At 37.5% G+C, this 27,122-nt stretch overlaps 1 protein-coding gene across 11 annotated transcripts in view; it reads right to left on the minus strand.

Annotated features, from left to right (window-relative positions):
• MEF2C (myocyte enhancer factor 2C) overlaps nucleotides 1-3,698 on the minus strand; it is a 135,297-nt gene extending 131,599 nt beyond the window's left edge. For 6 of the 11 annotated variants that reach the window (XM_017812642.1, XM_017812638.1, XM_017812644.1 and 3 more), the window contains exon 1: nucleotides 3,520-3,696. The gene's annotated coding sequence lies outside the window, so the exon portion shown is untranslated. Of the gene's footprint in view, nucleotides 1-3,519 lie in introns of all 11 variants that reach the window. The other 5 variants (XM_017812632.1, XM_017812633.1, XM_017812631.1 and 2 more) reach the window with 2 other exon arrangements.
• Between the last annotated feature and the right edge of the window lie 23,424 nt (nucleotides 3,699-27,122).

Consider the following 27,122-nt stretch of genomic DNA (forward strand, 5'->3'; position numbering starts at 1 on the left):
TCTTTGTAAGCTGTATTTTTTGAACTTGATTTAGAATCTAGTGCATTTAGAGCTGTGCATAGAATGCACCATTGCTTTTGTCTTTATTGAAAATTTCTTAAATGGTGCTTTCAGAACTTGCTTTATAATGCTAGTTTTCTTTCAAAGGAACAAACTCCATATCTGACAATGCAATAAACTGTCCGTACTTTAATTGTAGAAGATAATTTTATTAGCAGTTTGTGTACCTATACACTGTGACAAGGGGTATATTTTGAGACCTTCCTTGTTTGTGGTGAATGTACAGTGCAACAGCATTTTTGAAATGGGATAGGAAGGAGGAGCTGTGAGCAGTCATGGGGAGTGGTGTGTGAATGCTGGGAGTGTCTTCACTTGGGAATGGGCCACAGTGGGGTGCAGGCGTGGGGCGTGGCTTCAGAGCCATTCTTTGCAGCCACCAGAACAGCTCAGGGGCATTGAAGCCCCTAAGAAAGGCAATGGTTCCATATGTGGCTGCACACTGGCAAGGTGGAGAATTCTCCATTGCTTCCTGACGTGGCCTCATCCTTTGATTTCCAGGGAGACCATCTCAGACTAATAACCAATGAATGTCCGAACAAAAACATTACTTAATGAGAGCCCATGAAGAAAGCTATATATTTTGTATAATAAGAATATTACTTACTGTACCAAGGGGAAAATAATTACAAATTTAAAGTGTATGTATGTATTCTTTGATATATATATGTGTGTGTGTGTGTGTGTACGTGTGTGTATATATATATATATGGACATATACACACTTAATATGTGTAGATATATAATATATATGTTTGCTCATACACTTTATAATAGAAATATAAAATGGAAAATTTGTATGGTTTAAGTGCTCTTGTTTGAAGCAATAATTAAGGCAATTCATCTTACTTTCCACCCTAGATTTTTATCATGCATCTCATCTTCTTATCTAACTTTTATATGCAACTTGCCTTTGGTGGAAAGCGTCTAGTTTTCACCAGCATAAGTGAAAGGAGAAGGCATGAGATGCTTTCAAAATACCATATAATACCATATGAAAAGCCGTGAATTAACTTTTGAAGAACACAACCCAGAGCCACTAAAACGTGTTTTTTGCCAAAACTCTGTGGTTAAATCCCATTTTTTATTTACATGCAGTATGGAATAACTAATATAGATGTCTTCCTGACACTAAAGCTTGGATTAATTGGAAAAGACAAACATGTGGTTGAAAGCTGAGCTACACTGTAGCTCTTCAAAATAAAAAAAGATAAAAAGATAGTTGTAGAATAAATTGCCATAGTTTACAAAACAGAAAACAGAGATTATGGTTAATGGGGAATAGTTGGTACAAAAATAAAGGAGTGTACCAGCCATTTTAGGGCTAATTCTATTTCTAGCTGAAATAATTATAAAGTTTCAGTGAATTAAATAATGTTTTCCTATTTTTTAATATTTCACTATTTCATTAATAGAAATATTGTAGAATTTCACTTAATGTGCTGAAGTCTGTTGATGACAAAAATAAAAACCAGAAAGACCTATAAAGGTCACGCACTTAAATTTAATGGTATAAATTATCTAATGAGTAATCTCCAGATTTTGAAACATTAAACAATCTTTTACTAGAAAAGCAAAATGTCTTATACTGAACTTTCATTTTACAAAATACTCTTTTCCCTAAATGCAGTGAAATACAGACTAACTTAACTGGAATTTTAAGCAATTATCCGTGAGGTTGTTACATTAATTACTGATTCTGAGCCTTTACAATCAATACAGTAAAATGCTGATGAACTTACACTGTACAGAACTAAAGGCTCAAAACCAATGTTTTTCATGGTTAGGGCGGCATGTGCAATGTCTAGTTAACTCCAGGAACTGCCATTCCTATTTACTGACTTTGGATTTAACAGTGCTTGGTTTTAACGACTGTTTAGGGGATTTATTTTCCATACATTACAAACGTTATGTGTGTAACAGCAGAGTTTTACAGGCATTGCTCATTTTAAAGGCAGTTCTAGTTTTGGGGGTTCTACATTTCATACTCCATCCGAAAAAGTATATTTCATATTTAGAGGTTTACTTTGCGTTTTGACTAGTAATGTTTTATTCTACTGGCCTTTTATTCTCACCTATGGTAGGATATCTTTGCAGCAAACAAAATTGTGATTATTTTCATGTTGCACATTTCAGAAACAAAAATAATATCTTCTGCAGTTTTCTGTCTCTCCAAATGAAGAAAATTGATTATTTTTTGATTATGTCTGATCTACCTCTACTGAGGTAGGAGTTCCCCACATCAAGCAGCCTAGCAGAAACAAAATCAAAGATCAGAGAACTTTAAAAGGACATTATTATTTAGGTATTACTATTCAATCTATCTCTTGCTGATAAATAATTTATTTTCACATGTAGAGTTTAGCAACTTCAGAAACAATCTAACTGTATATTGACATATGATTCCTTTTTCTCCCCCATTAGTGTCTTCTATGGTGTGCAGTGAATTGTGAATATGGAATCTGTTTACTGAAAAAGATTCGTATGGTCGAGTTTTCTGTCTGTTTACTCTCTTAAATAAATGTTTTCAATTTAACACAACAATTTGTAATGAATACTGTGAAACAAAGTTAAAAGAATGAGTTCCTGAAATAGAACTCATAATAAAAATGCTTTTCTAGCCTCCAAATATTTACTTTAACATGTGGTCACACTTTCCCGCATTTCCACATTAATTGAAATCTTTTTGTTCTAGAAAAAAAATAAATATTTTTTTTCATTGTCTAGTTTCTAAGTTCTTATGCAAATTAAAGAATACACACATAATTTGTATATTTTAAGGCATAATTTGGGCTTTTAAAATAAGGAAATGTGTAAATTCATAATATCTTTAAAGAGGACTGTGTCAAGCAGTGCTCTTATGTAGCCTCTGTTTCATAATTTACATTTTCACTTTAAAGTAAGGCAACAGTTTTGTGTGATAATCTTTTGATTATCGAGTCTTGTAAAAAGCTCTAAACATTGTTAATTTAGTTGATGTTCAAAAGGAGTTTCTAAGGCTCAGAATTGTCTGCCGAAACTCCAAAGACCATGAGCAGTCTACAGACAACACATCCTTTTGATTTATTTGGAAGTTACCAGGATAACTCATTTATTTTAAAGGAGGCAGATGGGGGGGGGGCACAGAGTACACCCCTAGCCAGCACTGTCTGGGTTCTGCTGTTCCTGCATGTAATCCTCTATGTTCTTTCCATTCAGAATCATAGAAACAGTTTGAAAGAAACTGACTGGATATAAATATCCAGTCAGTTTCAAGAAACTTTTCTTGGCAACAGAAGCTAAAATCAAACACCGTATCAAATAAAATACAAAGCAGGCTACAAAATTTATCTGCTTTCTCATGAAGAACGCTGTGTGAGTGTAACCACAAGCCCAGAGCTGAATCACCCAGGGCTGTGACAAGCAGAACACTCCAATGACATAATAATTATTTTTTAATTGTTTTTTTTGATTAAAACTCACCAGTGCCCTTCTTCTGCTTCTCCAGGAAGTTGTACCCGTCAGCACCTGCTGAGGGCTTTGTTGATGAAACTGGCAGGTAAAAAAATTCCTGTAGAATAAAGCCAGACCAGCTGGCTTTGAAGAGAAGCCCCCCAGTTTGGGTTGTGTTTGCCTCACTCACCCTCTGCTCTGCAGACCAAGGCTTTTTCTCCTTTGGAAGTTGACCTGTAGGCTGCGTGATGCGGGTGCACAAGTGTCTGGCAGGCCAAGGTGCACCTGCTTCTGTCACTCCCGAGTAAATTTAGCTGTAAAAGGTATCACTGACAAGCAGACCTTTGTCAGTGCTGGCATATGAACACAGCATTGCCATCCCTCTTCAGAAGTACACTGTGAGTTCAAATGGAAAATATCAACTTGGTTGTCTTATCCAGAAATCACTTCAAGAAGAAGGAAGGCCAAATGGCTTGTACATGGCAAAAAACTTTCCTTCTTTACATAGATGTTAAAATTACAGTATTCCAGGAATAGTCTCTGAAGAAGACGAGGTTTTGTTCTATTAATTCTGGCTGGAAGGAAACTTTTTTTAAATGGGAACACAGCACACACAGATTTCAATTCATGTTATTAAATTGTGTTAAGCATTGAATTTTATTGCCTTTCTTTTCACTCACTCGTTGTGTTTTTTTATCCAAAGAAATATTAGAAGACTGAAACATCTCAAATAGGAGGTATTCCTAAAATTAGAAAGCATGCAGCGTTGAGAGGCTGGATGTCAAAATTACATGTTCGTAGCACTTATGCGGTGGTAATCTAGGAACCATCTACTTTTAAAATGGGAGCTAAAGTAAATGGAGACTCTTCTGAGAGAAGCAATCAAAACTTGGTGTTCTTGTCCTTACTGGATTAAGGTGAGGGTATTTAAAATTTAAATGTGCCCCTTGCCTTTTTTTTTTTTTCCCCTTCCTGGAAGTGGCTTCTGGTAATTGAAATAGAAAGATGTAATTTGCATCAGTGTGTCATCTCACAGAGTTAAAAAAAGAGTCACCAACATAAGTTTGCTGGGATTGGTAGCAGCATACCTAGATACTCCATTTTCTAATTGAAAACTGTGCCATAAACTCAAACGACTTTAAGGAAAAAAATTTCAAAAGTGTGTACTTTGCTAGAATATGCTGTTTAAAAGGATCAAAATGTTCCTTCTGAAAAAATGATGAGAAAAACTGTGGGTCAGGAGCTCTTTGTAAGATAAATAAGGTTCCTATTTACTTACTTGTATAAACAACCACTCACCAAGCTGTATGTCTCTGCAGGGGCACCTTTTCAGATAGAAACATGGACCTTATTGGCATCATCCTGTATCCATGGAAACGTTTTAAGTACCTCTCTCTCAATATGTACTTCTCTTATTCAGGATTTAAGAGCTGAGTACCGAATAAGTAAGTGTTTTTATTATTTCCTTTGTGGAAGCTTGGTTCTTGGGGTTCATATCTGTCAAAATAGAGATCTTGCACTTTCATCATATTTGATAAAACCAAGTGTTTCATTTTAAACCCCTATGAGCTTTTATTCTGATATTAAAATTAATGTTCTGAAAGTCCTAATGAATGAAAATTCTGAAGCTTTTCATTATCCATTACTGTTTGAAAAACAATGATCGTAGTTCACATTACCATTAGACTTAGTTGCTGTTCTAATTGCATTAAACTAGTCTGGTTTTCTGTATTTCTGAAAAAGAAATAGAAAAAATTAATAAGAAAATAGAGTATTTTTTCTTGGCAACAGCCACACCCACCTATGTTACTGTTTAGTGGGTCACAGAAGTTAAGAGCTTAACAATGTTCTTGAAACTGAACCAAAAGACTGAAAATAAAGGAGGTGCTTTCACACAGAAATAAGTGGAAAGCAAAATAATAATTTTCCTATTAAGATGTGTGCCCCAAGACTTAGGTAAAATATCAAAGCATAAAGCTAAGAGAAACAGGAGATTTTATGTCTCCATACTCCCATGCAGAGAAAGAAACTCAGAAAAAGATCTACCTTTGTTTTAAAAACTCTCATTCTGAACAAGGTCCTTTGCAGAACAAATGTAGTTATTTCAACATTACCTTGGCTCAGATTCAAAACTCTCTTGGAATTCCACCTATTAATTGATACAACTGATGCACGCTTTCAATGTATCTTGATTTAAAAAGTATGAAAATGAGTTATTGCTATCCATTATTTAATATCCTGTATGTGTTTTCTAAAAATCCTCTCTTAACTTTGTTTATAGAAAACATTTTCTTCACCTGAGCCAGACTGTAACACTAAAACACCTTGCTAATTACAACTGCTATCAGAAAAACATATTTCTGTCTGGAAAGATCCAGTAGTTCTCACTGAAATCCAACTGGTTTAGAGTCTTGATTGGCTAAGTTGATATGTCTTCATATTATTTTCATTTACCTCTGTTACTGTTTTTATTTGCCACATGCTCTCCACAGCGCAGTCCCTGCTGAGTGCAGATGGCAGAAGTGATCTCTCCACTGATTTGGCTGGAACAGTCTTTGTATAGAAACTCTGTACAACTTTGCTGTATGATAAAAGTTGTTACCTTTTTACGTGCCAGATTCTCTGTACCAGGTTTATACTTTTATTTATGTATATGTGTTTAAAAATGTGTAAAGGTTTCATTTAGGAAGTATGTTTGTGGTGTGGACCAGTTGAAGCTGCCTGACCTCCTGTGAAATCCTCAGTGAGTAATGTGCCTTTGAGCTGGCCCATTTTGCTCTGCAGATTGCCACATGTTTGCTCTCAAGAACTTTTACTCTGAGCCAACTAAGCATATCAGAGAGGTGAAACTTTCAGCCTTTAGAGAAGGATGCAGCACACATGACAATTTTTTCATTTCCTTTCATCATGTGCCTGACCTTGCTACAAGGTTGCTGGGATACTAAATGGGGTAGTAGAAAGAGAGCCTGGTTGCAGCTCAGCCCTCTCAGCCCGATGTAGACAAGGAAACTCTGACCTTGTTCATCATCCTGAACAAATAAAATTTCAGTTACATACTTGAATGGCAGGATTGCTCAGGTGCACTGCAAAATACAGTGAAGGCTGGGTTTGACCCTGCTATGCCGAAATGGGGGGAAGCATGCCCTGTTGCCTCTGTGTAACTGGCAAAAATCCAATTCTTCCTAGCCACAGACCTTGGGGAAAGAAAGGGATGAGGAAAATTGGAAGTGGTATCACTTGGGCACATAAATCTAAGTAATATGTTCTCAGCTTTATGATTTTTAGCTTTTTAATCCAAGATGTCTTTTTTTCCTAGCATTTGTTAAAGAATCACTTCCAAAATGCTAGAAAGTCAGCCTGAGCATATTGCAGATAAAATCTGTCTCCTTTCTCCATCACGTAAAATAGAGATACAACATTTGGCCTATATTCAGTTTTTCAGGTGCTAAATAGCTATGACAAAACTGCACAGATCGTATGATAATGGACATATTATACAACTCTAGATCATCATATGTCTAACTTATTATTACTATTTTAGTATTCCACAGAGCAGTTTTCTAGCATCATCAGCTTAGATGTATTTTGGAAAAATGAAGGCTCACTGAATGCTTTTTTGAATTTATGCATTGAATACAAATAAGTGGTAAAAAAAAAAGGAAAAAATTAAGAATATGGCAAAGGAGTAGGTAGCATTGCTGTGAAAACAAGCGTGAGCTAAGTTGTGTGAAGGCTTTTAAGGATCATCTGCAAACTAAAATATAGGCATGGTATTCTCCAAGGAGCACCTCCTATTATTTTGGAGTCATCAGAGCAAAACCAGGCCTTAAATGCTGACCCTTCCATTCTTGAAACATACCAGTTGAAAAGGACAGATAAAGAAATCTGACTGACTAAAAAGCAGCTACATTTGAAGAACTCATACACAACAAAAGTGGCTAAAATATGGGCTTGAAAATGGGTGGAAAACATGAAATGCTGAAAATACTGAAAACACAGAATCTACTTCCAGTGGTAGGAGCAGAGATTTGCCAGGAGGGAAGTACACAGTCACAACAGTGTGCACAAATAGGTGCAATACAGCACTAAATATACATGTGTGAAGTTGCATGTGGCCCCCCTGTATCACTGTGCAGAGTCCAAAACCAAAAAGGATGTACATATAAATTTGGCAAATGAGAGGGAGGGCAATGTTATGTAAGTTTTCCTAGGAGAGAAGAGGACCTGAGATTTTTTTCCTCAAGAAAAAGTAAATTGAAAGGCATACAGACAGTAGAGGTGTTGTAGAGAAGAGTGAGTTTAGCTGCAGCACTCTGAACCATTTTGTGAAAAGGATGTCAGGCAGGGTTAAGGTAGATAAGGTGAGGTGTCTGTCCCTTTAAATGGCTGTTAGCAGTGGTGGAGAGCAAAAATTCAAAGTGGAAGAATTTTAGGAAAAAAGTTGCACAATAAAATTTCAGAAGTATGGAGGTCCTTAACCTTAGAAGAAGAATGGAGTAAATACAGAGTGAGAGAGGAGGTAGTGAAAGACAGAGAGTGTTTAATAATTCTGTTTGTGGCAGAGGCTGTTTGTGGGCAGAGGCAGATGCATGCTGTGTAGCAGAAACAGTCTTTGACATAAATGCAGCTAAAGGCAGGGGAAAGGATAATCACAGAATCATAGAATTCCAAGTTGGAAGGGATATCAAGGATCATCTGGCCCAACCTTTCTTGAAAAAAATCATGTCTACGAGGTGGGGGAAAAAAGAAAACTTTGAAACATGCTTCTCCACTTTTTCCGCTTTTTATGTCCTAAAATGAAAGCAACTTTTCAGAAAGGAAAATTAAAAGCACTGATGGGGAAGTGTGGATGGGTGAATGAGAGAGAACAATCTGACCTTGAAGTGAGTTACTGGTTCTGCTGTACCTGAGAGAGCTGTGTACCTACACAAGGACCTTGAATGCCCCTACTTGTATATTTTCTTTAAAAGACTTAAAAGGAAACTATGGGGAGAAGTTACTACTGTAGGCAGAGGAAGTACTTTCTGACACATGCAGGAACACTGGGTAGCCAGTGTGCTTGTGTGATTTAATATGCAAAGCATACAGAGGCAATAAGAGATGAGATAGCATTATAGGGCCCAAACTTGGCGTCTCATGCAGAGCAGCCTCTGTGCAGGTTACAGTGCTGCCTCAGCCACACTATGTTCACATGCAGGTGTTAGGTGACAGGCTGACGCCATAAGAAGGCTTGTTCCAGGAACTACAAATACCTAACTCACATCAAACCTTTTTTATTAGACTCTTTCATAGTTAAAATAAAAAAAAAACCAAACAACAGTTCTGAGGTAGATGTGACTGCATCTATATCACTGCAGTGAAAGCAGTGTGAGCAGCTGCAGTCTGGGGGAACTCAGGTACATATATGCCATTAATTTAATGTACTGCAGGATTCTGTCAACGGAGGAAAGAGAAGAGAGCTTCCCCACGAATGTTTACTGCAGAACAGTTACACTGATTATAAGTTACTTTAAAGTAATGAATTAATAGTGACCTTCTGTGCTGAAGTATGATGTTACAAATTGATATGCTGTTTTGTATAACTGTTTCACATAGTCATTGCCAGTATAGTTGCCCAAGAATTGAGATATAAATATGATAGTGATTCATAGACAGTAAAAGCAAACCAAAAACCTCAAAATGTTACAAGCTTTTAGAGGTAAAACATTTTAGTGCAAATCAGCAATATGGTGTATTGTCAAATTAATTATTTGAAAAGGAGTGTTTATAATAAACATTGGAAAGGATCAGTGGAATAAGGGGTTTCATTAAGCGTTCCCAGTTTCATGTAAAAATGATTCAATTAATCTTCCTGCAAACCATTTTTCATATTTTGCTGTTGTCTCCCAAATTCATGCAAGCTTCAGTTTTAAAGATATGTTCTGTTCAATAAATAAATGATTTATTTTGCATTTGACCTTGTGACTACTAGATGCTTACTAATAAACCAGTAAATGGGTGTCCTTCTTGTTTAGGGTTTTCATACTATATGAGTAGTTAATTTGAAGTCTGTTATTCTAGGTAGTTTTCGTACCACAGACATAGACACGGTTGCCTAACATTTCTCATTAAGATTTTTCATTGTTTGTGTGTTGTCAAATTTCAACCATTACAATTTAATATTTAATTAATTTTACCCCCTTTTGAGGTATGTGCCTTATGCTGGATTTTCTATAATGAATCAGCAGTAAATTGAAATGAACAGGAGAGTGATATTCTAGATAATGTGTGTTAAAAAACCATGTGAAGTTGTTTCACTGGTAATCGGTAACACCTACAGATTTTAGAATAATGGAAGAAATTCAGGGATAGTCTTGGGAACATACCTGCTGCCTGCTCAAATAGTGTGTGTGCCAAGGAGAAGTTTACCAGGAGAATACCAGGTTGTGTATGCTTGTATGAGACTTCAGTCGGAAATCTGGCACCAAGGAGGGGAAGTGATTAAAAGCTGTTGTCATGCCTGTATACATAGAGCCAACTTGCTTAGAGCTGCATGGCAACTAATTCTGATATTTGTGGTATTTTAAGCACTGGACTTAATATTATCACACAATCCGAGCGTTACTAGAGTGCACACTAAACTGTGTAAGTTTTGCATTGTGTATGGACACATGTGCTGGCTGTGGGCTGCTCCCTGTCTGCTTGGTCACAATTTCTAGTATAAAGGAATGAATACACAGGATGTTTTTTCTCCCTTTACTCCTTTTTCCTGTTCCTTGAAATGATACAGGGAGCTAACCTCACCTTGACTTCCTCTCTTTGTCCCACCCTCCCACTCTTAGTTTGGCAGCAAGCATTATCCAGTGTTCCAAAGTAGTAGGCAGAAAAATTTCTAGTAGATTCAAATATTCTGAAGAATTGAGTTTTGCTGTAGCCACTCGTAGTACAAAAAATGCAATTCTAATCCTCTGTTGTTTTTGGCATTGATGTACCATATTCATTGAAAATGAAACAAAACTGCTGCCTCTAAGAGCCACTGATTTGAACAATTATCGAAAATCAGATTATAATAAATGGCAGTCTTAGGAATTTTGATTAACCTCTAAATAAGTGTTAAATAAATGTTACTTTGGAAAAACCCTGTCAAATGCATTAATGATAAGTTGTGAAGTAGTAGTAATTGCAGACATGGCATTATAGATAACGTAGTTAATTGATACCACTCTCAAACATGTATAGCACATCAGCTGCCATGAAACTGGAGTGATTATAATAGTGTATAAATTTACAACAGTGGAAATACATCAGATAAGATGTATTAATCGGAAATTTACAGTGCTTACTGTGATCAATTTAGTAAGTTGATGACTTCACTTTGGGTGAGTATTGCTTGGCCATTAACTCTTCCAGCTTTTTGATGAGCTGCTCTAACTAGATTTTAAGGAAATTTCATGTGGTCCAGATGAAGACTGTAATTAGTCCAGACAGTCTGCACAAGGTGAAGTAATCAGACAGGTCCGGGGACCACCCTGAGAGCACAGTCAGGACCAGCCGGAGGTGGACCAGGGACAGGGCTTGAGATGAGGTTACAGCATGGCTCATTAGCCCATCCAGGCAGCAGGGCAAAGATGGGACTGGTGACAAAGCAGGGGGCAGTTTGAACAGGACACAGCTACCCACTGTGGAGTCTGATGTCTATCCAGAGACTACTGCTCTTGAAACAACTACTGAACTGAACTTAAAGGGAATTCCTGGGTCTGGGGGCATGGGTGAAGGGGAGGCTTATCAAGGTATAACAACCTGTCAGGGCAATCAGAGCCTTGACAGCTTCTTCCTTTCTCTTTCCCATATTAATGCTTGCAGACATAGGATTCACTAAACGAATCTGCCGAACTCACCTTTCCTCATGGTGGTCCTATAGAATGATGTGCTTTGGATGAGTTCAGGTTGAGACTACAAATGGAAGCAGAAAAAGTCCCCATCTTGCATGTGTGCTCATAGAAATGCAGTATAGGCCATACATGCAGACTCCAGGGAATTTTGCTGAGGTTTTTTTTGAGAGAGGAAGGGCACATATTTGATGAAGTGTTCTCAGTTCATCTTGTTTCAAGCTTGGCTGTAACCCTTATCAACAAACTAGGAGAAAATAGGATGTGTGCTGATGATATAACTGCACAGCTCCATTGGGCTACAGGGGAGTTTTCTTCAACAAGATGAAGATGTCAGCAGAGTGAAGAACTGGGGCATGTGTCGAGGACAGCCTGCATCAGCCAATTCATCATCTCCCAGTATATGAGTCCAGGTGAAAGTGTTAATTTTGGGGGAAACTGGTTTTGTCCTAGCATAGATAAAACAACAAATGAATAACAAAAAAGAAGAAAAACTGCAGAGGGCTGTATTTCTGATGTCATCAATGGTAGAAGGAGGGTGCCACCTCCCAGAACAGGGCATAAAAAAGTGACTCTTCACGTGGGAAACTTCTATACCTGCAGCTGATCTTCCCATATGTGGAGAGTGATGTAATTCCATTGTCAGAAAAACCTGTTTTTCATGACCTGTGTAAAATGCTGCTTGTCTGGGGAGCCTTCTGACCTACAGAGACATGAGTAGACATTAGATATGCCTGAAATGGACCTTCTGCTCCTGATCACCTTACCCCTCAGCACAAAAGTCACAATTTCTGTATCTCAGACAGGCCAATCACTTGATATTACTCCTAGTACAGAGTAATGACAGCAGGAAGGGGAGAGGAAAACTCCCTAGTAAAAATTAGATCTGCTGACTACGGCTTGGGCACACTTGCTTTTCTCACAAATGAGTTAGGGACGACAGAGTGATGGATTTGACCCACTTGTTCTGCAAATACAAACCTGGAGCATCATTATGAAAGCTTCAGGGCTCCATTCTCTATAACAGAAATCACAGGTTACGAAGTGTCATAGGACATCCTTTTGAGGAAAGAAATAACTTCAGCTTAGTTTCCTCCTGTAATCATTACAGGCAATGGCTATGGATGTAGCTGCTTTAGAAAGGGAGTTGGAATGCTGCTGGGAAAATAAAGCTGAGACTAAAACCTCAGGCTTATAGAATACAATTTACAAATGATGTTTTTTGGGACAGAATTTGCAGGTTTGATGCAATTATTTTACTGGATGATTCTGACAACTTAAGACTTACTTACAGTATAAATCCATGAGATCAACTTGTGGCTCTCTAGTTATCAATAGCTCTTTTCCCTTTTCAAATGAAAATTAATAGTCTTGAAAATGCCACCATTCTGGTAAGGGTAAGACACCACTGTCCAGCCCATAAGTATAGTCAAAACAGTGTGAAATGAGCTCAAATTTTCTCTATGTTGCCTTGAATGAGTTTTTACCAACTCTGTATAAAAGCAGTTCATAATTGCAAACAGGTGTTTTTTTTGTTGATTGGTTGGTTTTGGTTCTGTTTTGCTTTGGGTTTTTTTGTTTGTTCATTTGTTTTGTTTTGCTTGGGGGGTTTTGTTTGTTTTTGTTGTTGTTGTTTTCTTTTAAATAACATTACGGATTTATTTAGGTAAAAGTTATCTTGCTTCTGACCCCACTTGAAAGAAGAGCAAAGCCAGAGCTGTTCTATGACTCCTGATGTGTTCTTACCACTTATGTCAATTATAGGAATTTGTTTTCCAGTATTAAATCCAGCATGAAGGCCTACTTTACAGTGAATGAAGTATTCAGCCTTAAATGGTAAGAACAATTCTAAGCTGAAGATTTCCTTGTGAGAGTTGTCCAAGGTTTCATGTTATGACTTCTTCCTATAGCTGTGGCTACATAAATCAGGCCATAAGCATACCTTTTTACATAGTTGTGCTAGGGGAATGGGATGGGAACTTCACCTTGCCAAGGGAAGGATTGTACCCTGTCAAGAATCAACTCTCTCTACATAACTTCTTTTTCAAGTTTGATGAGTAATAATTGCTGTCCTAATAACAGAACATGGGGAAATGCCCCTCATTGATGAGCTGTGGGTTTTATATCTTACTAAGAAGTAAGCTTGAGGAATCAGTCAATCAGAGAACCATAGAATGGTTTGGTTTAGATGGGATCTTAAAGATCATCTCATTCCAACACCCTACTATGGGCAGGGACAACTTCCACTAGACCATGTTGCTCCAAGCCCTGCCCAACCTGACCTGGAACACTTCCAAGGATAGGGTATCCTCAGAGGAAAGGTGTTTTTTAGTTTTTTTGGTTTTGTGAGGACAAAGATAAGGCTTCTTATCTCTTCAGGAATGCTTGAACATAACATTGCTAATAGGAAACATTTTACACAATTCCAGATATATATTTTTCCAGTCATTTTCTCTGCACCAACCCGAAGCCAATGCAATGGGCATCACTCCCACTGAACAGACACTAATTTACACCAGCTGAGGTCCTGGATCTTATGTTACTTTTATATTCATACACCAGAGCCTGGGAAATGTCAATAAAGTGCACAGGCTTTGAAATGGATAAGATATATGAACATAACGTAACTATTTTACATGAGGACTTGGATCGGAACTGTTACTTTTGGCTGGCATGCTATGATATTTTTTTTTTACGACCCTATCTTATGCTGCAGCTCACTTGACCTAAATTCTGTTACAGCTTTCTGTTGCATAAGATTGAGATTTCAGGCACTGCTGCAAGTAAGTTAAAAAAAAAAATTAAAGTCTTTACCAAAAAATGATACCATGAATTCAGCCTTGTATGTAATTTAATCTTATATTCCATTCTATTAATTTTATGCCAGACTTAATTTTTCATTTTTAAACAAGCTTCAGACTGCAGTATTTTTACCAAGAGCTGTCAACACAATAAACAGAAGGTTTGAGGAGCAGATATGGCAAAATTTATAAAATTTGGCAAGAATATGAAGATGGTCTGGGAAGTACAGATTAGGATAACAAGCAGCTGTGAAATACTTAGCATCACTGACTATTTAAATAATGGCTGTGAAGTATTCTGGTTTAATTAACAATTCAAACCAAAGGGCAATTCGTGCCTATTAGAGCCATTGTGTTAAGATGCCTGCAAACTTGGGCATGTATCTCCACATTAATTTTTTTTCCAGTTAACATCTGGAAGATTTTCTTTGCTACTAAGAGGAAAAAAGGTCCTATTTTAGTTTTAAAAATGACAGTCTGCATCCTGCAATGTACGTCTGCAGCAGTGGGTGGATTCTCTGGCAAATTTAATTGCCACAGAATCACACAAGACCCTGACTATTACCAAATGGTGCCTCAAAAACAAACACAGAAGCTAATTTTACTGAAGTATTCTCTTCATTAATACTTAAATGTACTGCAAGTAGCCTTTTGAATAGTGTAGGTTGTGAAACAACAATTTCTATTGGAGTCTCTGGATTGCTCAATTGTTTATTTAACTTGAGAGCAGGCTACCTGCAGGTTCACAACTTAGATAATTTATTTTTATGGTCCAAATGCTTGTACAGTAGCAAAATGTTTTAGTGTATCTCTGCAACGGGATAGTGCCTCATTCTGCATCTGCTGTTGCTTTTTGTAGTTGAGGCTTCACATGGTGCTTCAGGAACCTGTGAAACTGTTAATTTAGCAAAGTTTTCCATGTTGTCCAGTGTGCTGTACCCACAAGGAGGGAACCTTGGGAAGCTCATTTCAGGATGATTTTTTGGTGTTTCAAGTAGCCCTGAGGGAAGAAAGAATCGCTCTGTGATTTGTCTTGAATAAAAGAGCGTGAAGTTATGAAGTAGAATTCAAAAGTCTCCTGAAGTGAAAACAAAGCTATTAGCATGCTGGCGGTATTTGTGTAATACAGAACTGATTCAGTGAATCTAAGAAGTTGGCTAGTAATACAAACAGAAGAGTCTGGAGGGGGAAACTTTATGAGGAGTGACTGAGGTCACTTGGTTTGTTCAGCCTGAAGAAGAGGAGACTGAGGAGAGACCTTGCTGGAGCCTGCAACATCCTCAAGAGGGTAAGTGGAGGATCACTGATCACTCTTGAGATCAGTGATGGGACTTGAGCAAATTGCATGAAGATGAGTCAGAGGTGGTTTAATTTGGATAACAGGGAAAGGATTTTCACCCAGAGGGTGGCCTACTATGATTGTCTGATTCTTAACAGCTTTTGCTAAAGAACCACAAGTTGAATAACAATGGACATGTTGAATGGAAGAAGACACAATTCTGGTGCCTCTTGCCTCTGCTGGCTTCTGTGGAGTGAGCACTGGTATCTCTGGGTATAATTTCTCTCTTCAGAGGCAAGTGGACAAATCATCAGAAGTAGCAGCAAATAGTCACTTAGGTCACTAGAGCTGTCTACAGACACACATCCTGATGGTGGAGAATGAATCCTTGAGCAGTTCATGAGAAGACTGTGAGCTATTTTTTCTATGGGTCTGGTTACCACCTACCTGCAAGCTTAGCCGCAGGTAACTTTTCCCTAGTTGTAAGTTCACTAATTGTTCAGACTGTGCATGGAAGTGTAAAACAAAGGTCTGTTTTACTTAATCTAAAACTGTTTTGTTTTTTTGTTTTGCCTTTTTTTTTTTTTAATCTTATAATAGCTCCATAGGATTGACGTTATCCTGTAGTAGTGTCACAGCCTGCAATCGTTTAATGCCTCTTCTTGTGAGGCCAGGATTCCACGCCCAAGTGCATTTAGTAGGTCAGTAGAGTAATTTTAAATGTCTTTCTTTCAGATTTTTACCTCTTCAATTATACCTTTCCACCCTACTATTTGTGTAATTTTCTTCTGTCTGAAGTCTCTTTACTGTTGTGTTCTGTTGCACAGCATGACAAATTACCCATCAAGCCATATCTTTTCAGCCCAGAAATGCACAGTACACAGAGTCATGGCATTATCACATGTTGTGCATTTTAGTTCCTCGCAGTTCATTCAAGTGTGTCACTTTATTTTTCTGCTTCCTTTGTCATCATGAAGATTAACTATTTTATTTTTTCTAAACTTTAAGAACAGTTAGAAACACATTGCATCATAAGCTCAGAGCAACACATATACAATTCTGTATCACTTAATGATTCCCTTGCATGGCAGAACCATAACCATGATTTTGAATCTTTGCAGAAGCCATAATAAGGCTTTCATACTTTTTATACAGCTGAATAACCTGGGCTGTGGGCAAGAAAATTATTTGTAGCCTCTGGCCACCAACCAAATTAACTGTGAGTCACTATTACTTTGACAGTGTGCACTAGATTCTCTTGGGAGTTATGAAATTCTCTGGGTCTAATGCATACTGTGCCAGAATCCCTCCTCTCCTCCCCCCCTCCACTTTAATTCAAGAGAAATAACAGTAATTGCACAGTTTGTACTGAGTTATCTCCCAGACATTGCAAATATCTGTTAGAAAAATGAAATGGAACAGCTCAAATCATTGGCAGCTATTACATATGTAGAAGACATCTTTAGAAATTGTGATTAAGATGATATAGAGAAAGTTTGTTGTTAATGGCATCGTTTAGAGCCCTCATTGACATTCAACAGGGACAGTTCAGGGCCCAGTGCCTTCCACGGCATTAATGCTCAATCTGAAGAGAACTAAAGGAACAAACTCAGAGTTGTCCTCATAACCTATCTGAGATGTGAGACAGGATCTTGGGCAAACATACTCTGATCTTCTTTACATGCTATTTTATGGATCATTAGGAAGAATGGTCCATTGAAGGGGAGAAAAAAACTACTTCTGCAAGGCAAATTGCAGAATTAGAAATTAGGATTTTGCATAATCAGATATAACACTAAACCTGTGGGATGAAATTTGGTTGGAGATAACTTCATATGGTTTCATGTTGTAATGAATAAAACTCTTTCTGTTTAATACTACTAATTTTATGATTTATTTAAATAATACTTACTCATAGAAAAGTGTGGAAGCAGAATATAGTAAGCTGAAAGCATTGTGGTGCCAGGGATAACAAAACCCATTTGCAGATTTGTCAATAATCCAGTAACTGAAACAGTGGCAGGTGCTGAGAGACTGACCTTGAGAGGTGCTGGAAGAGCCAAGAACTGCCAATAACTGGTATAGGCCCGGGTTAGGCAGCAGTCCCAAGACTAAATTAATCTAAACCCAAATAACATTTCTTTCCCACCCTCTGCAACATTTTACTATGCACATTGTAGTATTTACCCATTTTGCCTATTCTGAGTCTTACATGTGGGGATTTTTAAAAACCCAGGTATCAATTAGCACCATAAATAATTCAATTATTATTTTTTCAAGCATACTTTTCCAAGTTCAATGGGAAGATTAGTATGGAAATAAAAACGCATGAAGAACTTAGAAAAAGCCTGACTTTAAAACCAAAGACAAAATCTTTTTACTTTAGTTTTTGCAACTTTTTGCGAAAAATCTCAACATTGGTCTAAATGGGACTGGAAGCCCTGGCTATTGCAGTTCATTTATCTTCTAATGTCTTCTAATCCATTTGCTTTAGAGTATCAGGTAGGAGTTAGTAATGGAAAATCCATCTCCAGGGTGTTTCTCCATGTATCCCCTTTATGAAAATTTGTTACTGCAGCTGATAAACAGAATTATACAAGCTTTGTCACAGAAATCACATTATAAAAGGTTCCAAAAAACTTGACAATGTTGACAGTTGTTTTCAGCAAATGGCTGCTTTACTGTAGTACTGTCAATGTTGATGTCCTTGTGTACATGTAAAAGAGCAATGTGATTAAGGCAAGCTTGTCCATGCTAGACATGAGCCAAGTTTTCAATCTCCTCATGGCACTGAAAGATTGCTCAGCTGTTGCAGATAAGGCAAGAATAGCTAGCAGATTTCTGCCATTAAAAAAAATAAAGTCCTTGTCTTTGGGCATGCGTCTATGGGAATGTGCAACATCTGCTACTGACCTTAAGTTCTAGATAAGAACAGCTCGTATTTGTAACTCAAATTCACGTAACTTGGTTAGATGATGCACTTACAAGGAATTTACTGAAGTATCTTTGTAAGAAAAAATTTGTCTAGACAGCAGTCTAAAGTATGATATACTTCTGTAAAGCATTACAGTAGTGAATTATCACTATTCCTCTAGTGTCACTTGCCACTGCAATTTATGTCCACATTCTGTTGAATTTAATTTGGACAAATAATCTATATTGTATTCTCTTCTGAGAATATTTCATATTTATATATGAAAATCGATGCATGTGCTCTACCTAGAATATCGGTCACCTTTTCCATATTTTTTTTCTCACTATCAGTTAGATGCAAAGAGTGAAAAACTCAGTTCTTTAGGCAAAACTTTGTCAAGGAAAATGGGCCTGAGTTAACACAGTCATATCTTCCATCCTATTGACCTTGAATTCTTTATGTAAGATGTCAAAGCCATGGGACTCAGCAATTTGTTGCCATGTCTGGGTGTGGAAATAGTGGGAAGAAGCCAATTTCAACAACGTAATCTCAAAACAAACCCACGGGGATTTTCTCATATAAATTAGTGGAGACTTTTTATTAGTCTAAATATACTCAGATTTCCACTCTGTATCTACCAAAAACTCTTTTGAAAAACCTGGGTTTCTGACAAAACCCTGAGGGAGAGGAAGACGTGGATTTCAGATTGTCTCAGTGTGACCAGCTCCATGTTTCCCCAGGTACTCCATGTGATGCTCTGGACATCATGGAATATTGTAGATGAGTCTATGCCTGTGAGGTGATTTGGGAAAATCTGTGAACTGAAGTTATCTACATTTTTTTTTTATTTACAGGCTTGTACAGGGATGGATTGCAATACTGAAGGGCAGCATTTGATAGTGTAGTATTTGATAGTGTTTAATTACAAAACTGTCTTTTCTCTTCTTGTAACCCAGTGACACATTTGCTGTTCTCCAGCCAATTTCAAAAATAACTGCCTTGGACAAAAGCTTTCTTCAATAAAAAAGCCCAATTCAAGCCCACAAAATGGTCTACTCTTTATACTGAATGAGGCTGGAATCTGATCGACATAGAAGTTTATGATAAGGTATTTGAAGAGCATGACATAATACATGCAATGAAGGAGGGAAGAAGATAATTTAAAGATGTAGTCCTCATCTTAATTCTCATATTTCCCTGTATTTCAAGAGTTTATGCTATAATGTAAACATCTTTATAAAAAAGAATCTTATTATGGGAGATCATGGGCAGACTTAGCTATGGGCAGCACCACCTGTGCCTCCTATAATTACCATGCTTAAAATAAAAGTTATAACAAGTGTAAGAAGCAGGGCTTTTCTCTTAAAAGAAACCAGTATTAGTTTTGTATTTTGCGTCATTAGGGTAAAAGGAAGTGCAGCACTAAAAGCTACGTTGCAGAAAGATGTGGTCATTTTTATGTCCCCCTTTGAAATGCAAGGTGATGATACACTTCTTTCCTCCCACTGTCTGGATAAATAGTTATGCCCCAATACTCTGGACTCAGAGAACAGCAGTTTGGCTCATATTTCTTTCTCGGGCTCTATGGTCGAACACCTAAATCTCGTAAATGAAGGGCTGTAATTATCAGCTAATAAATCTCTCTATCAGTGATTATTATTTAAGGTCAATTAGAGTGAAGAACTTTTCAATCTGGACATACTACGAAGGGAAATCTTTTATGCAGAATTGATGAAAGGGGAGTGCTTCTCCCTGTACCCCGTCTGCTCTCTGCTTTTGTGAGCTCCCCCACTACAGCTGCAGGCATTAGCAGGCTGACTCCACTTTGAAAACTTAAAGCCACATTCTTCAGAACAGTTGCTTGGTGTTGGTCAGATTTCTCTGCAGACTTTTTTTCCATTTGGAGCCATTGAGGCTGACACATAGTTTCCAAGAACACTGCATGTCGTCTGTCTCCTGAATTGTCTCCTGAATCCCAAATATTTCTCAAGTGGCTAGCAAAAGAATATCCAGATAATCTTCAGCCTGGTGGGACAAGCTACAAGAAGAAAGCCAGATGGCTCTGAAAATGAATTGTAAAGTAATTATTTCATTTTATATTAACTTGCTGTCTTTAATACATGTGCTTTCATTGTTACAGTTTGAGCATTCACGAGTTCTGGAGAGACTATGAAATCCCACTAACTCTAGCAGTAATGCCAGTCTTTGTTGTTCAGACTGTAAATGATATTGCATGAGGATTCATGTAAAAAAGCAATAATGCACCTCGAAAAAAGTAGAAGATGAGCAATAAACTAAATTAAAAGATCTTGCTGCCTTTCCCAAAACAAGTTCCCAAAACTTTTTCATTCCTGACCTAGGTTTATTTTTTTTCCTCCTTCTTTAAGCATCCTTTACATTATATACTAAAAATAAGTGCACTGAAGGTTCAAACTGTAAGTCCATAATTACTGCCTTTCAGATCCTTTATTATCCTTTCAGGCATCTAAAAAAGTAGGTCAAAGTAGCACTGCACAATTTGAAAACAAAATTTTGCTTATGGAACAGAAGTCTAAGTAAATGTAATTAACATAACCTTTAAACGTAATGTTTCCCTTCAATTGTCAATTAAACATTTTAAGGAGCTGAAGTTTTAGACAATTTTTTTTGTCTACTTTTCCTAAAAAGAAAAAAAACCCTACCTTCAAGGAACATGACATGAAGTCCACATGGGTCACCGTCGGCTTTCCAGCAAAATGAATGAGCTTTGGCTTGCAACTTCATTTTTTTCTCACCCAAAAAACTGTGCCTAGATATCACCAGGAAGATGAGGGCTTGAGATTGACACACAGCAACTGTAGATACAAGTGTACAATGGGATAAATAAGGCCCTGATCCTGTAATCAGGCCTGTCCAGACATAGCTCCCCTCCAGATCTCTGCTCTACCACAGTCAGTCTGCATTTTTTCTTTTCTCTTCAGTTGCATTATTATCATGGGCTTTTAATTTTCTCAGTACTCAAGGCCAAGATGCTAGAAGACATAACATCTCTATTATGGAGAAACAGCATGCAAAGAAAAAAAAAGAAATATTTATTTTCTTGCCATACCTGAAGTGAAAGACAAAACATTCAAGAATTTCTAACCACAAATGATAAGGGAAAGAGCCAATTTTTTTTCTGCTTTCTTTACACTGAATAAGCTAGGTTTCCCAAGCTTTATGATAAATCTCTTACCATATGTTGGATGAACCCATACTGAACCTGCACTGCAGAGCAAAGGAGGGAAGTCCCTAGAGATGCCTGCACGAGGCTTGTTTGGATATTCCACCTCTACCATTCATTTTCCCTGGCTGAAGCCATAGGAACAGTGGAAAGGATACTAAACCACTGCTGGCATTTTGAGCCCAGTGGGTGGGATTCTTATCAGGAAAAATTTTGAATCTAAGCTTGTTGTTTAAGTTCATTTTCAATCAGTGCTGCTCATACTTTAAGGCCTAATCATAAATATTGAAGATGCATACCATAATTTGAGCTACATTTTAGGGTTTTCTTCACACTTGCAGGTATGCAAGATATTGATTTACAGCTATTTGGATTTTGAGATCCCTGGACTCTTCATCTGTCCCAAAGTGATCAGAGAAATGCAGCAGACTTTCAGGATGAAGGAGCAGATTGATAGTCTATAAGAGAATGCCCTTTGAAGAACAATAATAGGGGTTTGTGTTTATGTGCTGGTAGTGAAAATAGCAAAACAACTGCTAAATATTTCCTTTATGTTTTTACATGTACAAGAGGTTCATTTTCCAAAATTCTTTAGAAGCTTGAATGTACCTGGTTTTAGGCAAAGTTTCAAGATTTTCTTTGTCTTGCTTGATTCATTTAAATCTTGAAATAACACTGTTGTGATCCATATCTAAAAATTATGTACTGTGGGAAGCAGCATCTCAGTCTTTAAAATCTGCCCTCCACCTCAAGAACTGCAAATGTGACCAAGCAAAAAGACAAAAAAAAAGTTTTGCATAGAAAGCATGAGGGGTTTTTATGTATGTGTGTGTGTGTGGTATATTCATTTTATCTCTCTTTGTTTCGATAGTTGCATAATTAGTTGGATCTCTACTGCCTCAGAAATCCAGCTGTACTTAAAATAAGAACTTATTCACAAGTATGTCTGTGGAAGATTTCTTTCTCAAGTATCATGATTTTTGTACACTGATTTATAAAGCCATTCCAGACCTATTACAGCCTAGTACAATGGATAGGCTTTGTTGGTTCCAGGTCTTCTAAATTTCTTGATGATACTCTGAAAAAGCTGATACCCCTTGGCTGTGATCAGAGAGAACACTAGAGCTGAAGATGTGCTTAAATCGGCAACATTTCTTCTGGAAGGTGGTAAAAACATAACTGAGGGAAAGTACATGTTTGGGGCACAAGGGGTGCCTACCAGGATGTTTGGGGCACAGCTGCAGAGCACAGGGTGCTACTGAAGTTATAGCTTGTTATGCTGGAGTAAGTGTGACAACCCCAGGCCCAATACCAGGATATCCCTGTCCATCAGATGGGTGATAACATATGACTTTGGGAAAGAAGAGTGCACGTACTTCAACTTTTCTGGCTGATTTGAAGGGAGAAGAGATGGCCACTCTGCTGCCCAGCTGACCCTCTTTAGTACACCTGATCCCTGAGCAGTGATAGCACAGGAGCTGCAACTCTCCTATGACTGGGCACAGATGGTGGTGAAAAGACTGCTGTGACCCTCAAAATCACAGCCATCACCCCACTGCCTTGGTCTGTTTTTCAGATAATCAATCCATTTACACACTGCTGATGTTTTGTTAGGAAAGAAAACACCTCAGTCCCAGGAATGGTGCTAATAGCTATGGTGTAGAGGATAATTTCAATGACACCGTCTTGACTCCAGTGCATGGTTTCAGGAAAATACATCTAAGGCAGAATTTGGACCATTTTAGGACCAGAGACAAGTAATTTATCCTGAATTCCAGCAAATGGAAGATGAAGAAAAATGCAGTACTGAGTCTCTTGACCTTTGCTGTAGCAATCTCTCGTTGCTACATCTGATACTGGCCCCCTGTGCGGGCAACAAAACTGGTGGGGGTCAATAACACAAAGAATGTATTTTGCCTTTTGTGTAAAATTATATTGCACTTTCCTGGTCTATGTAAATTGTTCTTTAGCAGCAAGATGCTCTACATATGTCTGAAGCAACAGCAAGAATACAGAGTGCTTTTATGTGTCAATAGATGATTTGGTAATAAGTAGCGGAAGGATTATGATGGAAACTTAGAATTTAATCATCTGCCTAAGACCTCAGAAAGGGGTATTATTAAATATTTTTTACTCCTTTTTTCTTTTCCCCCAAGTGTGGCAAGCTGGAACACAAGTTTTCTAAGCTCCAAGCCTTTTTTTGCGCTTTTAAACTATTGTATTCATTTTGCACTGGGGATCAGAGTGTGCACTGATGATGTGCATTGTCCAGAATGCCACTGTTATGTTCCATTATTGTTACCTGTACACAGAGCTTGACATGGAGTAGTGGATCCCAGTCTACCCAGGTTTGGTAGGGAAACTTAGCTTACGTGTCTTCTAAGATTTGCCTTATAATGAACAGAAGTACTACTAATTGAAATGGAAATTATTCTTTATTTCAATTGTCTGAAAGGTTTGATAATGATTTTTTCTTTGTTAAAAAATGTCATGGTACAGATTTCTTTGTTGGCAATTCAACACCTTGTGCACTCACTTAAGATTTCAAATCTTCAGGTGACTTTGACAAAGGTGTGGAGAATCAGGTTAGCACTGTTGATTGGGGTAAGATAAAGAATTACACATTATGATGAATCTAGTTTCCACTCACTAATTTCCAATATAGGTAAAAAACCCTTTTAGAACATCTTCATTTATAATAAACATGGTTTTTTCTTCCCCTGTGAATCCCCATTAAAAAGATGTAATACACACAGTGCCTTAGATCCTGATGTAAAAGTCATTAAAGCCAATGGAAGTATATCCATGCATTTCTCTAGGCTGTGATTTGAAAGAATCCTGTACAAAGTGCATAATTTATGACTCTGCAGCACAAACATCCTTCAATTTGCTGGTCCAAAATAAAGTGTTTTTATTAGTGTGTAGCCTAATGCACTTTGTTAATGAGAGCACAATTTAGCTGTCTGTTAAATCTAAAAAGTATATCTTGAACTGTAATAGGTAGCAGTCTATAGGGATCTAAGGGATCCCGTTGCAACAGCAAAACCTACATTTGTTGCATGGCAATACTATTTATTTACATTTATGATAATAAGCTTTCTGATAGAAAATTAGGATGGCATCAACCATTTGAAAGTACTTTGTTGTGGCCTTTTTTTTCTGAAAGGATCAGACACATTTTGTAATTAAACTCTAATGGCCCAGTTCTTCATACACACATCAGGAAAAGTTCCAGTGGATCAGAACTGCTTCCTTCCATTATAGTAGTGAGGAAGATAAGCATGTTCAGTGTTGGCCCTTAGCATTTAGCTTGCTCTTGCAATCCCAAGTATGAAAAGCAATTTAATGTGCCTTTTTGATTTTATTGTAGAAATGAGATCGGACATTCTTCATTTGGCACAGAAAGAGTGGCAAGATTCCTTGTTTCTTCTGATCTCTGCTTGTGTAAGTATAGAAATTTGAAATCAAACCACACACACTATTGCTGGTTGTTTCAAGGCCACCGCATTTATGCCTTTAAATGAAAACCTTTAAAAGAGTCTTATAATTATAGACAGCAGCCTTGTATTTAATTACATCCAAGTGTAGCCTCTGCAACTCAGAAAGTTTACAGGCAGTCTAAGAACTGAGAATTTAAATGTATTTTAAACTGTGAATGCTGTGGTGCTTCTGAATAATTCTTTGCTACTAGTCAGTGCCAGCTCAGAATTTCACACCCTTGAACAGATTGACTGGTTTGGCTTGTGTAATAGGTACCCTGCTATCCTGGACTACTTTGTGGGTGGGTGGAGATGGGTGTTTTTGGAAATGCCAATTGATAGCTAACCATAACAAGTAAGATTTATGTATGAGTGGAGAAGGTAGAAATGTCTATCTAAAATAAAATGGGTCTACTGACAGACCTAGGAGGGACCAAAGAACTAGGACGTATGTTTTCCAAATCAGCCAAGACCTGGTTTTGAGGCCATTGACAAGGTTTGTGGCAGGGATTTTGGGGAACACACATAGGAATGCTTGAGGTGGTTAACTGAATCTATAGGTAAACTAGCTCTGCAGAGATGCTGTCTTGGGGGTCCATATATTGAAAAGGAATCACTTTTTATAACGGTACTGAATTGCCTGTCATCTCTTTGCACTCTGAAAAGGAAAGAAAAGTACACAGAAAGTCTAGGAAAGGAGAATTTTGATTCAAGGACTCAATATAACACCCCTCTCAAAATACTGATTCCCATGGTGTAAGACAATACTCTGCATAATTACACATATTATACCTCATTGAATAAAATCTTGTGAACTTTTATCTTTTCATTTGGAGAGAAAACACAGACTGGCATCTTGTGTTATTTATGCACCAACTTAGTCAAGGTTTAGGTGGGTTTTTTTGCTTTCCAAAAAACATACATCAAAACAAAATGGATTAATTTTTAATTAACTTTTACATTGGAAACAGTGATAGTGGGATCATTGTTGTAAGCAACATCTTTGTCTTGGAGTTACTACAGTATTTAGCAGTTGAAAGACTTCAAGCTTCTTTGTCAGCTTAATGAGCTGACTTCTGCCAAAGCCATCTTAGACCAGCAGGTCTGGTCAGAAATGTTTTCAGTCCTCCCAGGTCTAGGAAAGACAGAAATCTCTCTGCTTGAGATCCTGTAGTGACTGCTGGCAGCATGCAGCACATTCCTGGGTTTACAGGCCCTACATGATATTTCAGGCAGCTCTTGTTTCTGCGGCTATGACCTGTTGCTGAGAGTCAAGCCACTATGTAAACACAAAGGACTTCAAACTCACAGTGTGCTGCTTTCCAGAGCAAGTGGTCATTTGTTCCAGTTTCCCATGACCACATTACTGCTTGGGTTTGCTGCTCAGAAAAATACATCAATTTGAAGCATTAATGCTAGACAGGGAAGAGGGATTGCATTGGAAATATGGGCTGCATTAGTACATATTATTAAATGTGCCAAGAGGATAATGTTACCTTATCCCCATTTTCAGCAGTTTAAAATGTTTTCCTTATTAAAATAAAAAATGTTCAAACATTCAGACCAGTGTAGCCAAACTCCAACTTAGGAAATACGTTATTTAGCTATTAATCAGATGATATGACTTTTAAACTCCATCCCTGACACCAGTTTCTCCACTGATGCCATTCAAAATACTACTTTTTTTTAATTGCATTTATAACTCTATCCAGAAAGAGAAAGGAAAAGTAGTATCAGAGAGTGATTTACATTATACTGGATTTTACTGCAGCTTGGTATTATGAACAAATCTTTTAAATACTTGAAAATTACATAAGGAATAAGTGAGTTTCTAATTTGCAGAAGAAAATATTCTGAGATAAGTGAGGTAACAAAAAAATGGTGGCTTAAAAAGGATTCAGAGTGATTGCTGTTTCAGCTGTCCCAGTCCACAAAATGATATGAAAACAGACTGGTAGTAAAAAACACTCACAGCCTCTTTTTGCCTGAATCATAGAATCAGCTGGGTTGGAAGGGACCTCAGAGATCATCAAGTCCAACCCTTGATCCACTACCGCTGCAGTTGCTAGACCATGGCACTGAGTGCCACA

Source organism: Lepidothrix coronata, unplaced genomic scaffold (assembly GCF_001604755.1).
Source record: "Lepidothrix coronata isolate B3197 unplaced genomic scaffold, Lepidothrix_coronata-1.0 Scaffold37, whole genome shotgun sequence".
Classification (NCBI taxonomy): Eukaryota; Metazoa; Chordata; class Aves; order Passeriformes; family Pipridae; genus Lepidothrix; species Lepidothrix coronata.